General features: G+C 37.4%; 1 protein-coding gene across 5 annotated transcripts in view; it reads right to left on the reverse strand.

The window, feature by feature from the left end:
* Dnm3 (dynamin 3) overlaps positions 1 to 12588 on the reverse strand; it is a 626878-nt gene that overhangs the window by 153311 nt on the left and 460979 nt on the right. The gene's annotated exons all lie outside the window — the stretch shown is intronic.

The following is a 12588-nucleotide window of genomic DNA, read 5'->3' on the forward strand; positions in this document are numbered from 1 at the left end:
TGGCTCAGTGGTCTAAAGCACCTACTTGAAACAAGCTTGGCAAAGCACAGGGACCGCGGTTCGATCCCCCAGCACCACATGCCAGCCAGCCCTGCTCCCTGGTGGGCTGAGCTGGCCACACACACACACACACACACACTACATAAAATGTAATAAATAAAAATAAATAAATAATTAAAAAAATTAAAAAAAAAAAGATTGGCTTAGGATGGTGAGTCACAGAATTGGATTAGGAGGAGTGCAGAGGGCGCCTGCATCCTGGAGGCTGAAAGACTCAGCCCAAGGTCTGGAGCTCACGGCAATGTCCCATGGGAGTCTGTATCTGATCAGGTTTACTTTATACCTCAATAACTTTAACATATACTCAGGAGCTAAGTATACTTGCTGAGAAGTGCCAGAGTAAAAAAATCAGTTGGACATCTTGGGTAGCAATAGTATTAGAAAGCAGAAAATTTTAACCCTAATGTGCCATGATTCATCAGACAGCAGACTTTCATCTCATAGAGTTTATCTACTGACAATGATATATACTATCCCTTGCTTTATTATGCAGAAACATGTTATATGCTCAAAAATATAAGGACTGGGCTGGCAAGATAGCTCAGTGGTCTAAAGTGCCTACTTAGACAAGCTTAGGCAGGTGTAGGGGACCACAGTTCGATCCCCAGCACCATATGCTGCATCGGCCCTGCCCTCAGGGTGGGCTGAGCTGTGACCCCCGAAAAAAAAGTAGAGAGAGAGAGAGAGACTTCGAACTAGTGTTGATGCAGATTATATTGTCTTATCCTGTCTTTTCAAAGTGCTTCCAGTTGGAAAGGGAAGCATGTTCACAGATCTGTTTTTGGAATGTTTGCTAAATTTTGGTTGTATCTTTAATAAAGATTGTCTGTCTCCAGTATGCAACAAAATAAATAAAAACAGCAAACAAAAAGCAATTGCAAATGTCTTTAAATTTTTTCCCATAGGAAGTTAATACATAATTGGAAAAGGTAAGCTGATATCACAAAATTTGGAGACAGACTTTTAATTTTAATTTTGAATACATTCATATTTACCTTTTTTTTTGGTAGTGGTGATACTGAGGATTGAACCCATGGGGCTGGTGAGATGCCTGAGTGGTCTAAAGCACCTACTTAGAACAAGCTTAGCAAGCACAGGGACTGCGGTTCAATCCCCCAGCACCACATGCCAGCCAGCCCCGCCCCCTGGTGGGCTGATCTGGCCGCGCACACACAAATGCACATACATACATAAAAGGATTGAACCCAGTCCTTTTACTTAATATATATATGGGCTGGGGAGATAGCTCAGTGGCACAAGCCATAGCCTGGTAAGCACAAGGTCCTGAATTCAGTTCAGGGTTAAGAAAATAAAAAAAACCAGGGGTCCTGCCCATTAGCTCAGGTGTTTAAGTGCCTGCTTAAGCCAAGCAGTCAGGCTCAGGATTCTGTGGTTCAATCCCCAGATCCTCATGCCTTACCAGACCTGCCCTTAAGGAATCCTGTGCCAGTCAAAAAAACACCCCACAAAATTAATATAAATAGTTTTTTTTTAAGTTAGTGGAACATAAAGGAACTAACTTTGGAAAAATACATAATTTTTTTTTAAACTCACATTAAAGGGCTCATGGTTAGTTCTACTAGGGAGCAATTAAATGAACAAAGGCAACACAAACATACTCAATATTGTCTACTGTGGGCCATCTGATTGGGAGTTGGCTGAGGGGAAGGAAGTCCTGTAACCCAATAATTAGATCAATTTTCTGAAGCTATTTCACAACTCTAATTAAATAAACAACTGAAAAAACTTTTAATGCACATCAATAATTTCACATACTTAAAAATCTAGAATAGGTTCAAAATAGATATGTACCTCAAGTTGTGAAACAGGAATACTGATAGTAGGGTTTAATGGGGTGAGGAGCCCTTTACTTCCATTGATAACTGGAACAATACTTCAAAATTTACATTTGTTTTCTTAATAAAATAATACATAAAATGCAGTACATGGGAACATTGAAAATTTGCAGACTGGGTACAAGAATAAAAATGGTAATGATGATAACTGATAATTAATTTTTCTTATACTTTTTTGTTCTATACATTTTCACGCAGTCAAGATTTCCTCTTTCTGTCCTCTCTCCCCTTCCCTCTCTAGTTCTCTATTAATTTTATGTACTGATTTTTGTTATGCTTACTGCTACCTCATAGCCATTTATTTATACTACAAAATCTTTATAAACATCAAATAATATGGCACAACATTCACTCATATAAATATATGACATCTGTATCTGTTTAACCTGCTCCTAACATTAGATAATTAAATCATTTTTTTGTTTTTCCTATCTTAAATAGTGCTTAAATGAATATTATTCATGAGTGCTTGACATACTTACTACTATTACTTACTGAAGAAAGATTTCTACAAGTAAGGGTATAAGGTCAAAACAAGATCTCTTCCCCCCTGCCTCTCTGACCCCCTTTCTTTCTTTCTTTCTTTCTTTCTTTCTTTCTTTCTTTCTTTCTTTCTTTCTTTCTTTCTTTCTTTGGTACAGGGTCTTGTTGTGCAGCTCAGACTCATAGTGAGCCTCTGTCTCAACCTTCCGAGCACTGGGATTATAGGAATATACTACCACGCCCAGTTTTGGTGGCAGGCAAGGTGCACCAACCAGGGGCCCAGGCATGTCACTGCATACTAGGGATCAAACCCGGGTCCTTGCACTTACAGGTAAGCAGGTTTATTTTATTTTGTGTATTTTAATGTATTTAGTACAGGGTCTACAGGGTCTCACTACATAGATCAGACTCATAGTGATCTTCCTGTTTACAGCCTCCCAAGTGCTGGAATTATAAGCATGCACCACCATGCCCAGTCTGTCGCCATCTCAGCACACCTTGTGGGTGGGGCCAGCATGGCAGACCTAGGGATTGAACCCCCGGCCCCTGCATCTGCCTAAGCAAGCGCTTTAAGCAAGCAGGTTTAGACTGCTGAGCTATCTCCCCAGCCCAACAAGATCATCTTTATGACACTGATACACTTTCCCATCACCTTTGAAGAAAAATACTCCAATTTAGATAGAAACAATACTATATAAGATTATCAGGGCTGGGGAGATAGCTCAGCAGTCTAAGCACCTGCCTGGAAAGCACAAGCACCCGAGTTCAACCCCTAGTACAGCATTTAGTATCATGTAGTTTCTGGCCCCAGAACCAGGCATGGTGGCACATGCCTATAATCCCAGTGCTGGGGAGGCTGAGACAGGAGGATCACTACAGGTCTCAACTGCATAGTGAGACCCTGTACCAAATAAATAAAATTTTAAAAATTAAAAATAATATCATGAATCTTTCTGCTCTCTTACTCTTTGTCAATATCTCATTCATGTCAGCAGCCTCTGCTTCTCCCTAGTACTGGAGGGGGAATACTCTTTCTGTGTCTTACATCTAAACCTTCTTCAGAGCCCCTGGTCATCCTGTCTGTTGACTTCTCTATTTGAGTATCTGAAAGGAATCTTGACATAAACAACTGAACTGGCGATGTTTAGCTTGGCCTTCTTCCAGTATTCCATTTCATGCAGCAGCCACCCAATCTAGATACTTTTTTTTAAATACCTCTTTTTTTTTTTTAACACCTCCTCTCTTCCATTTTACCACCTAAAAAGATTCTTTTGAAAAATGGGTGGTCACTTCATCACCACCTTTCTCTTGGACTACTATAATTGCTTCCTCATCGGTCTCCTAGCTTCCCATGCTTCTGTACATTTGTTCTTGGCATGGAAGCTCCTGATCTTCTAAACATGCTCATCAGCATTTCATCCCTGTGGTATGACTCCAGTGGCAACCTGCTTTCAGGAAAGAGGCCACAGTCTGTGTGATGCCCTGCCAAGTCTCTGTATTGCCTTCCAACTATTAGTACTTTCTTCTCAAGCCTTGTCTCTGCATTTGCTCTTCCTCCTCCAGCAACAGTAGCTTTCTTTTAGGTCCTCAAATGCTTATTCAAGTCCAGTGCCTTTGAATATGCTGCTTTTTCTCCATCTCTTTTCATAGGTAACACCTCTTCTTTCTTGAGTTCTCAACTCACTCATCTTCAGAAAGTACTTCTCTGTACTGGGTTAGCTCTCCATTTTCATATTTTGTTCACATTTCTATTTACCTCTTGTTCAGAGTTCTTATCACAAATGTGATTATGGAGTTAACTGTGATTTCAAAATCATAGGTTTATTTCAGAATTATGTTTTTTTCTCTGTTTTTCTATTTCCTTCCCTTTTCTTCTCATTGCTTTTCCTTTTTCTCACACCAATCCTTTCCTCCTTCTCCTCCTCCTCCTCTTCCTCTTCCTCCTCCTCCTCTCCTCTCCAGTACAGTTCAGCATGCCATTTTTACATGACACATTTTATCCTCAGAAGACAAGCAAGTTGCATGTCATTGATCAGGGATGACTGAGACACTGGTACCTCTTCAGAAATATAAGACTAGTCTTTCTAATGCACTCAGCAATTAGACCTATGACATAATGAGCTAATGAAAATAAGAAGATACTTAAAGAAGCCTAACAACCAGAAGAGAGAAAGAATGAAGAAAGCAATCAGGGGATCTTAGGGGAAAGCAAAAGACAGAAGCATAACAAATGTTTGAAGAGCTACACAGTATGCACAGATGTCCTAAAACTAAGATAAACCTTTTTTATTAAAATATTGAATAAACTTGAGGAATGACTAATCACCATTGAGATTAGAATTAGCATCAGTCAAGACCAAGAGAAAAAGAGGAAAAATATGAAGAGGAAGAGATAACAAACATGTAGAGGAAAGAGCACCTAACCTATAACTATCAGGAGTCCTAGCAAAGGAAAAATATGGTGGCAGGAAGAAAGTAATTATAAATGAGAAACTTTAAAAGAAAATTCCATGTTTTATAGACAGACTGAGTGTGCCCATCAAAAGTACAACTTCATGAAAATTTTGTGAGAAAAGATACTACTTAGGCATAGACAATACAATTCCTGAGTTCAGAGACAAGGAAAATGTTTTAAACAATTGGAATCTTACACTCATCAAAACATCATCCACATACCAAATCTGATAAAATACTAAAGCAAGAATAGGGCTAATGCAACACCAAATGAACCCACAGTGTTTTTAGGGTGAAGGGAGATTGAGAGAAAACAATGGTGAGAAATAAAAATAATAAAATATCACTTAGAAATGCACATTGCAAAAGCTAAATGGAACTAAGAAAGTTCAGGAGACATATTTCAACAGAAACTTGGACAGAGTTTCTGTTGAAACTCTGGGAGAGGTAGGAAGAATACAAATGCACCCAAGGTCCCCTCTGGCACATGCAGGGGTGGAGAACAGAGAAGCAAAAGGTTCTCATTGTTGGGAGAAGTAGGTCAACAGAGGAGGAGGAGGAGGAGGAGGAGGAGGAGGAGGAGGAGGAGAAAGATCTGCCTTGTGGGGGTCATAGTGATAACTTTGCTATAGGTAATACAGAGGGGACTATGTACTTATGATTAACTTAATGTTAGCAAAATAAAAAGTGTAGAATGCTCAAAATGAAAAACAATTATTTTTTAGTAAATCAACAAGAAAAGAAAAAGAACAAAAAAGTCAATATGACAAAATAAATTTAAAATAGGTCAGAAGTAAAATAAATGTATAAATTATTAACATAATAAAAATAGACCCCCAGATCTACCCCAGCCCAGGCCTGGCAGTGTGTGGGAGAGCTTCCAGCTTCCCTATACTCACGGGACCTCTCTGGACCAAAACTCAGGCACACTGCATGAGTGAGACCCTCTACCGCACCATCTGAACCTCTCCTCCTCTCTGGAGCCCTTACCCACAAGCCCACCAAGTGAGTGACAACTTCTGCAATGCTCTTGGGACTCCCAGATTCAGCCCAAACCCAGGCCCGGCTAGTGTGTGGGAGAGCTTCTGTGCTCCCTGTGCCCACTGGGCCAGGGGCACAACAGAGGGGCACTACAGGTTCACTTTCACGGGCTGCAGCAGAAAGGAGCTGAACACAACAGCTAGACCCAAGCCAGGCATAACTGGATAAACTCAAACTTAATGGATCTGCACCTGAATTTCAGTAGGTGCTAAGGTTATAACTGCAGCAAAGCTCTACACCAAAGAAGAGGTCAGTGCTATACAAAATGATAAAGACAAGGAGCAAAATGCAATCTCAGGCCACGATCGCACCCAAAACAAGTGCAGAGGACACTAGCCCAGCTCAAATATATGAATTAATAGCATCAAAAGTAAAGAAACAACAGCAGAAAGGTATAGAGGAACTCAGAGCAGAATTAATTTCTCAAATAAAAAAAGAAATCTCTGAATTCATAGGATCTGAAGTAAAGAATCAAATACAGAAACATATGGAGGATGCCCAACCTGAAAACAACTCTGCAGTAAAAGAAATAATACCTGCTTCTGAAGAAGACATTGCAAAAAAAAAAAAAAAAAAGTAGAGGTGATTAGAAAAATGGTGGATCCCTTGAATGAGCAATATAGGAAGGAAATAGATCACATGAAGCAGAGCCAAAGAGATATAGAGAAACTTCAAATCTCAATCACAAGCTTGCAAAACTGTTTGAGTGAAAGTGCAGACAGAATTTCAGATCTTGAAGATGCTGGTGCAGCTAGTGAAAAGGTAAGAAATGATCTCTTAAAAACAACTAGGATGCAGGAAAAAATAATCCATCACCTGCAAGATGATACAAATACGAACAATGTGAGACTAATAGGCATCAGTGAGAAAGATGGAGTCAATACAAATGACATAAAAAGAATATAGGCAGAAGTAATAGCAGAAAACTTCCCAAATATGAGGAAACAATCTGACATTCAGGTAACCGAAGCATACAGAACACCAAAGAACCTCAACCCAATGAAAAACACACTGAGACATATAATAGTCAAGATCCCAGAAATTCAACACAAGAATAATATACTGAAAGCCGCTAGAGAAAAGAAGCAGATCACATTCAAAGGAAAACCCATCAGAATTATGGCCAACATCTCTTCACAAACCATGAAGGCAAGAAGAGCATGTAGCAGAATACTTCAAGTCCTCTATAGAAAACAAATTCTAGCCCAGACTACTAGACCCTGCAAAACTCTCTTTCAAGTTTAATGGAGAAGTTAAATACTTACATGACAAAGAACTAAAGAATTTCAAGATGACAAAGCCACCCCTACACAGACTACTGAAAGATATTCTAGAGAGGGACCAAAATGATCAGAGCTCCACGAACAAGAACAGAAGGAACCCACTAAATAGGACAAACAATTAAACACAGGACAAAAAAGAGTAAACAGCAGATAAATAACATGTCAATCATAAGTCACCATATCCCAATTATAACCATCAATGTAAATGGACTGAATTCACCAATTAAGAGAAATAGACTGGCACAGTGGATTAGGAAACAAAATCCAACAATACGCTGCATACAAGAAACACACTAACTCATAAAGAAATTCATATGCTGAAAATCAAAAGATGAAAAACAATACTACATACACCAGCACCTCAGAAAAAAGCAAGGTAGCAATCTTGTTTTCAGACAATCTCAACTTCAAACGAAGAATGATCAAATGAAATAAAGAAGGCCACTATATACTGGTTAGAGTAAAAATTCAAGAGGAAGAGGTAACAATCATAAACATCTATGCACCAAACACGGGAGCACCCAACTACATAAGATAAATCTTAATGGACATGAAAAATCTAATATTCAATACCACAGTCATAACAGGAGACCTTAACACTACTTTATCCCAAAAAGATAGGTCAACCAAACAAAAAATTAACAAAGAAGTAGCAGAACTGAACCAGACAATGGAACAAATGGACTTGGTGAACAAACACAGAGTGTTCCAATCAGCCACGGCTGAATACACATTTTTTTTCAGCTGCACATGGGTCATTTTCTAAAATAGACCATGTACTAGTCCATAGGTCATGCTTAAGTATATGCAAGAAAACAGAAATTATCCCATGCATATTATCTGACAACAGTGCAATGAAACTGGAAATAAACAACAAAAGAAACCAGAAAAAAACCCTCAATGCATGGAAATTAAACAACACCCTACTCAGCAAACAATGGGTCACAGATGATATTAAATTAAGAAATTCAACAATATCTACAATTCAAAGAAAATTCAACCACAACTTATCAGAATTTATGGAATGCAATGAAAGCAGTTCTCAGATGGAACTTCATAGCTGTGAACTCACACATTAGGAGAACAGAACTGGAACAAATAAACACCCTAATACTGTACCTCCAACATCTAGAAAAGAAAGAGCAAAGCAAACCCAGAGCCCAAAGATGGGAAGAAATCATAAAGATTAGAGCAGAAATTAATTCAATTGAGACAAAGAAAACAGTTCAAGGAATTAATGAATCAAAAAGCTGGTTCTTTGAAAAACTAAATAAAATCAATAAGCCCCTAGTTAACCTCATCAAAAAGAGGAAAGAAAAAATTCAAATATCAGCAACAAGGAATGAAAAGGGTGTAATCACCACAGACCCAGTGGAAATGCAGAAGATTCTCAATAGCTACTTTGAGAATCTTTATGCTCACAGAATAGAAGACACAGACAAAATGGACAGATTCCTCGAAAGGCACAAATTAGCAAAACTGAATTGAGACTATATAGCAACTCTCAATAACCCAACAACAACCAATGAAATAAGAAATGTAACAAAAAGCCTGCCGACAAAGAAAAGACCAGGTCCTGATGGATTCACAGCTGAATTCTACAAGAAATTTATAGAAGATATAATCCCTACACTCCTCAAACTGTTCAATGAAATTGAAAAGGAAATAGTTCTCCCAAAATCATTCCTGGAGGCAAGTATTATACTGATACCAAAACCAGGGAAAGACACAACTAAAAAAGAGAACTACAGGCCAATCTCCCTCATGAACATAGATGCCAAAATCCTCAATAAAATCCTAGCAAATAGAATACAGTAAATCATCAAGAAGGTTACACACCATGACCAGGTAGGATTCAACCCAGGCATGCAATGATGGTTTAATATACGCAAATCTATAGATGTGATACACTATATCAATAGAGCAAAATCTAAAAACCACATGATCATCTTGATGCAGAATAGGCTTGACAATGTCCAACACTCATTCATGTTCAAAGTCCTGTAGAAAATTGGAATAGAAGGCCTCTATTCAGTTTGATAAAAGCCATCTATGACAACCCAATGGCTAATATAATTCTAAATGGGGAAAAACTGAAATCATTCCTAAAATTTATCTGGAACCAGAAAAGACCTAGAATAGCAAAGGCAATCCTGGGCAACAAAGACAAGGCAGAAGGCATTACAATTCCTGACTTGAAATTATACTACAAAGATACTGTGATAAAATCAGAATGGTATTGGCAAAAAAACAGACCTGAGGATCAATGGAATAGATTGAAGATGCAGAGGTCTCTGTGAACACACTCAGTCACCTGATCTTCAAGAAAGTGGCCAAACACACTGACTGAAAGAAAGATAGCATCTTTAACAAATGGTGCTGAAAAACTAAACTAGTTGTCTACATGCCAAAAACTAAAACTTTACCCAGGTCTATCACCATGCACTAAGTTAAAGTCAAAATGGATTAAAGATCTAAACATTAAAGCAGAAACACTAAATATCCTGGAAGAGAAAGTAGGAGGAACTCTTGAAGACATAGAGATCGGCAAAGAGTTCATGAACAAAAATCAAATAGCAAGGGTAAGACTTGAAAGAATTAACAACTGGGACCAACTCTTATTGAGAAGTTTTTGGATGTCAAAAGAAATTACTGGCAAAGCAAAAAGACAAATCACAAATTTGGAAAAAATCTTAACTAATAAGCACTCAGACAAAGGTCTGCTCTCTAGAATTTATGAAGAAACAAACAAACAAAAAAAACATTAGGGCCTCTAAATTTAAAGACCCAATCCAGAAATGGGCCTCCAAGATGAACACTCACTTCTCAGAAGACAAAATTAAAGAAGTGAATAAATATATGAAAAAATGCTTCACATCACTAGCCAGTGAAAATGCAAATTAAAACAACACTGAGATACCATCTAACCCCACAAAGAATGGCTATTATAAAGAAATAACCAACAACCACCTTTGGAGAGGCTGTGGGGAAAAGGGAACCCTTCTCCACTGCTGGTGGGCATGTAGACTGGTGCAAACATTATGGACAACAGTGTAGAGACTCCTTAAGAAACTAGGACTGGAAATCCCATTCAAGCCAGCTATCTCTCTACTGGGAATTTTCTACATGTCATTGAGATATATGTGTACCTATGTCCATAACAGCACAACTTGTGATAGCCAAATCTTGGAAACAACCAAGATGCCCGTCACATGAGGAATGGTTGAAAAGATGTTGTACTTTTATACAATGTAGTATTACTCAGCTATAAAGAATGATAAACTTGAAGCATTTATATTTAAGTGGATGCCACTTGAAGATATACTCATAAGTGGAATAAAACAGACTCACATGTGTAAATGTCATATAGTCTCCCTAGTATAAGAACACACAAGAAGAAATACAAATAGAAAGATAGAACACAATTAAAAGGAAAGCGAGAACTTGAGGATTGGACAACGAGGAAAGGGCAAGAAGAAAAGCTGGGAAACATGACAGGGACAAAGCCATACATTTATATGCACAAGATGGGCAAGGCAATGATCTTGAGAAACATGAGCAGGTTTTTGAAACTAGCAGTTAATTGGTAGGTTTCTTACCCTGACTTACATGCCAATACCTGTGCACCAAACAACTGCACTGAAGATAGCAATGTGTAATAGAAGGGTCGCACTTGAATGCCTGTCATTCTGGTCTTCTAAATACGTACTTCTTGTCATGACATACTAAGAATTACCATACTGTCTCACAAGTAAAAGTTTTTTCTTTAAATGGGTAATAAAGGAAAAAAAGACACAAGAAAAAGAAAAAAAAGTCACAGGACTGTCCTGCTACAATACTGTATATGGTTAGATTTCTACATTTTGGTGTAAAAATATGTAGTTGTTTATTCATATTCTTTAAATATTTTCCAATAAAAATTTTTATCTCCATATTCTTTAGGGACTTCATTTTTAACATATCGATACTTGATGGAAAACACCTGTTCCATGTTATGCCTAAGATGTTGATATTCAGACAGATAGTGAAGTTAAACCTAACTGCATATGTTGCAGGGTAATAATAAGCTTCTCTTCTGGAAGGTTAACAACCTAAGTTTACAGACCAACAATTAGAGAAATAGAAGGGCTGCAAGGACAGCCAACATTTTAACCATAGCCTTTCAAGGTCAGTAAAGACTCAGGACATAGGAGAACTTATACTGTAACATCATGTAATTCAATTGTGTCCCAAATTTTCTGATCAAGGAGATTGAGGGGCCACAGAACAACATGATTGATGATGTAGAGTGTGCCTAAGGAGAGTCACCTGGAGAGAAAACATTCTCTCAGGCTTTCAAAGACAGCAAATTGGTCAAGGAATAGCCATGACTCATCCACATGGCTGACACTGACAAAGGATCTGCAACCTGTGGTACAGGGTTACAGGATAAATCCTGAGGGTACTTAACTGACCTTATCAGATACAAAAGTTACATTTTTTGTTATATAGGTCTTGCTATATCTTGGTCTTAACCATCCAGCAGAAAAGTATAAAAATGAGGTATATAAAGTAAAGCCATATTAATATGTTGAGCTGTGAAAGGCTCAAGTCAACTTCTGTGGACAACCCACTGCTATTGTGGACTGCTGGACTGTGTTGGATTGTTTTGCTGAATTCATGCACCTATAGTATTTAGATGTCAATGGAATACCATTTCTGACAGGACTAAATGAAAAAAGGAGATACAAAGGAAGGACTATTTTGTATCTGTATATGCAGAATAGTTAGGATAGATATACAGCTACTTTCACTTAATTCAATGAGAAGAAAGATTTGTACTAATAGTGTTAGGACAGGATATCCTGTCTGCATCTTGTGCTATGGATAACCCTAGGAAGATAACAATGTACAATGTATTAATGATTGAAACTGTCCTATTAATCAGTTTTGGAACTGTCTTATTGCTGTTTCTCAATAAAATAAATATAAATATAAATATAAAAAATAAAGCAATAAAATAGAGTTCTCTACATTAAGTTACATATTTTAGTTTAAAAAAAGAAACCAAGTTGTTTATTGAGTTATAAGATAAGAACAAAACTAAGTTAAATGATGAGCAGTGATATTAACAAAAGACAAGGTAGAATTTAAAAGTACAAAACACAACAGTACAAAAACATTGAACAAAAATATAATGATATAAAGCATAATATATAAAGATTGGACAAAGCTGATGAAGATGCTTATACTAAATAATATATAAGTACATCAAGCAGGTGTTAACTAGGAATGCCCAGAAATTCAGTATATGTGTATATAATTAATTGAAGTATAGAAATGAATTTTAATGTAACTTTCAAATTAGATAGTTATAGTGGGCCAAAATTCAGTATATATAAGAATTAGTAGAATTAAAGAAGTCCTTTTAA

This window comes from Octodon degus, unplaced genomic scaffold (genome assembly GCF_000260255.1).
Source record: "Octodon degus isolate 3935 unplaced genomic scaffold, OctDeg1.0 scaffold00017, whole genome shotgun sequence".
Classification (NCBI taxonomy): Eukaryota; Metazoa; Chordata; class Mammalia; order Rodentia; family Octodontidae; genus Octodon; species Octodon degus.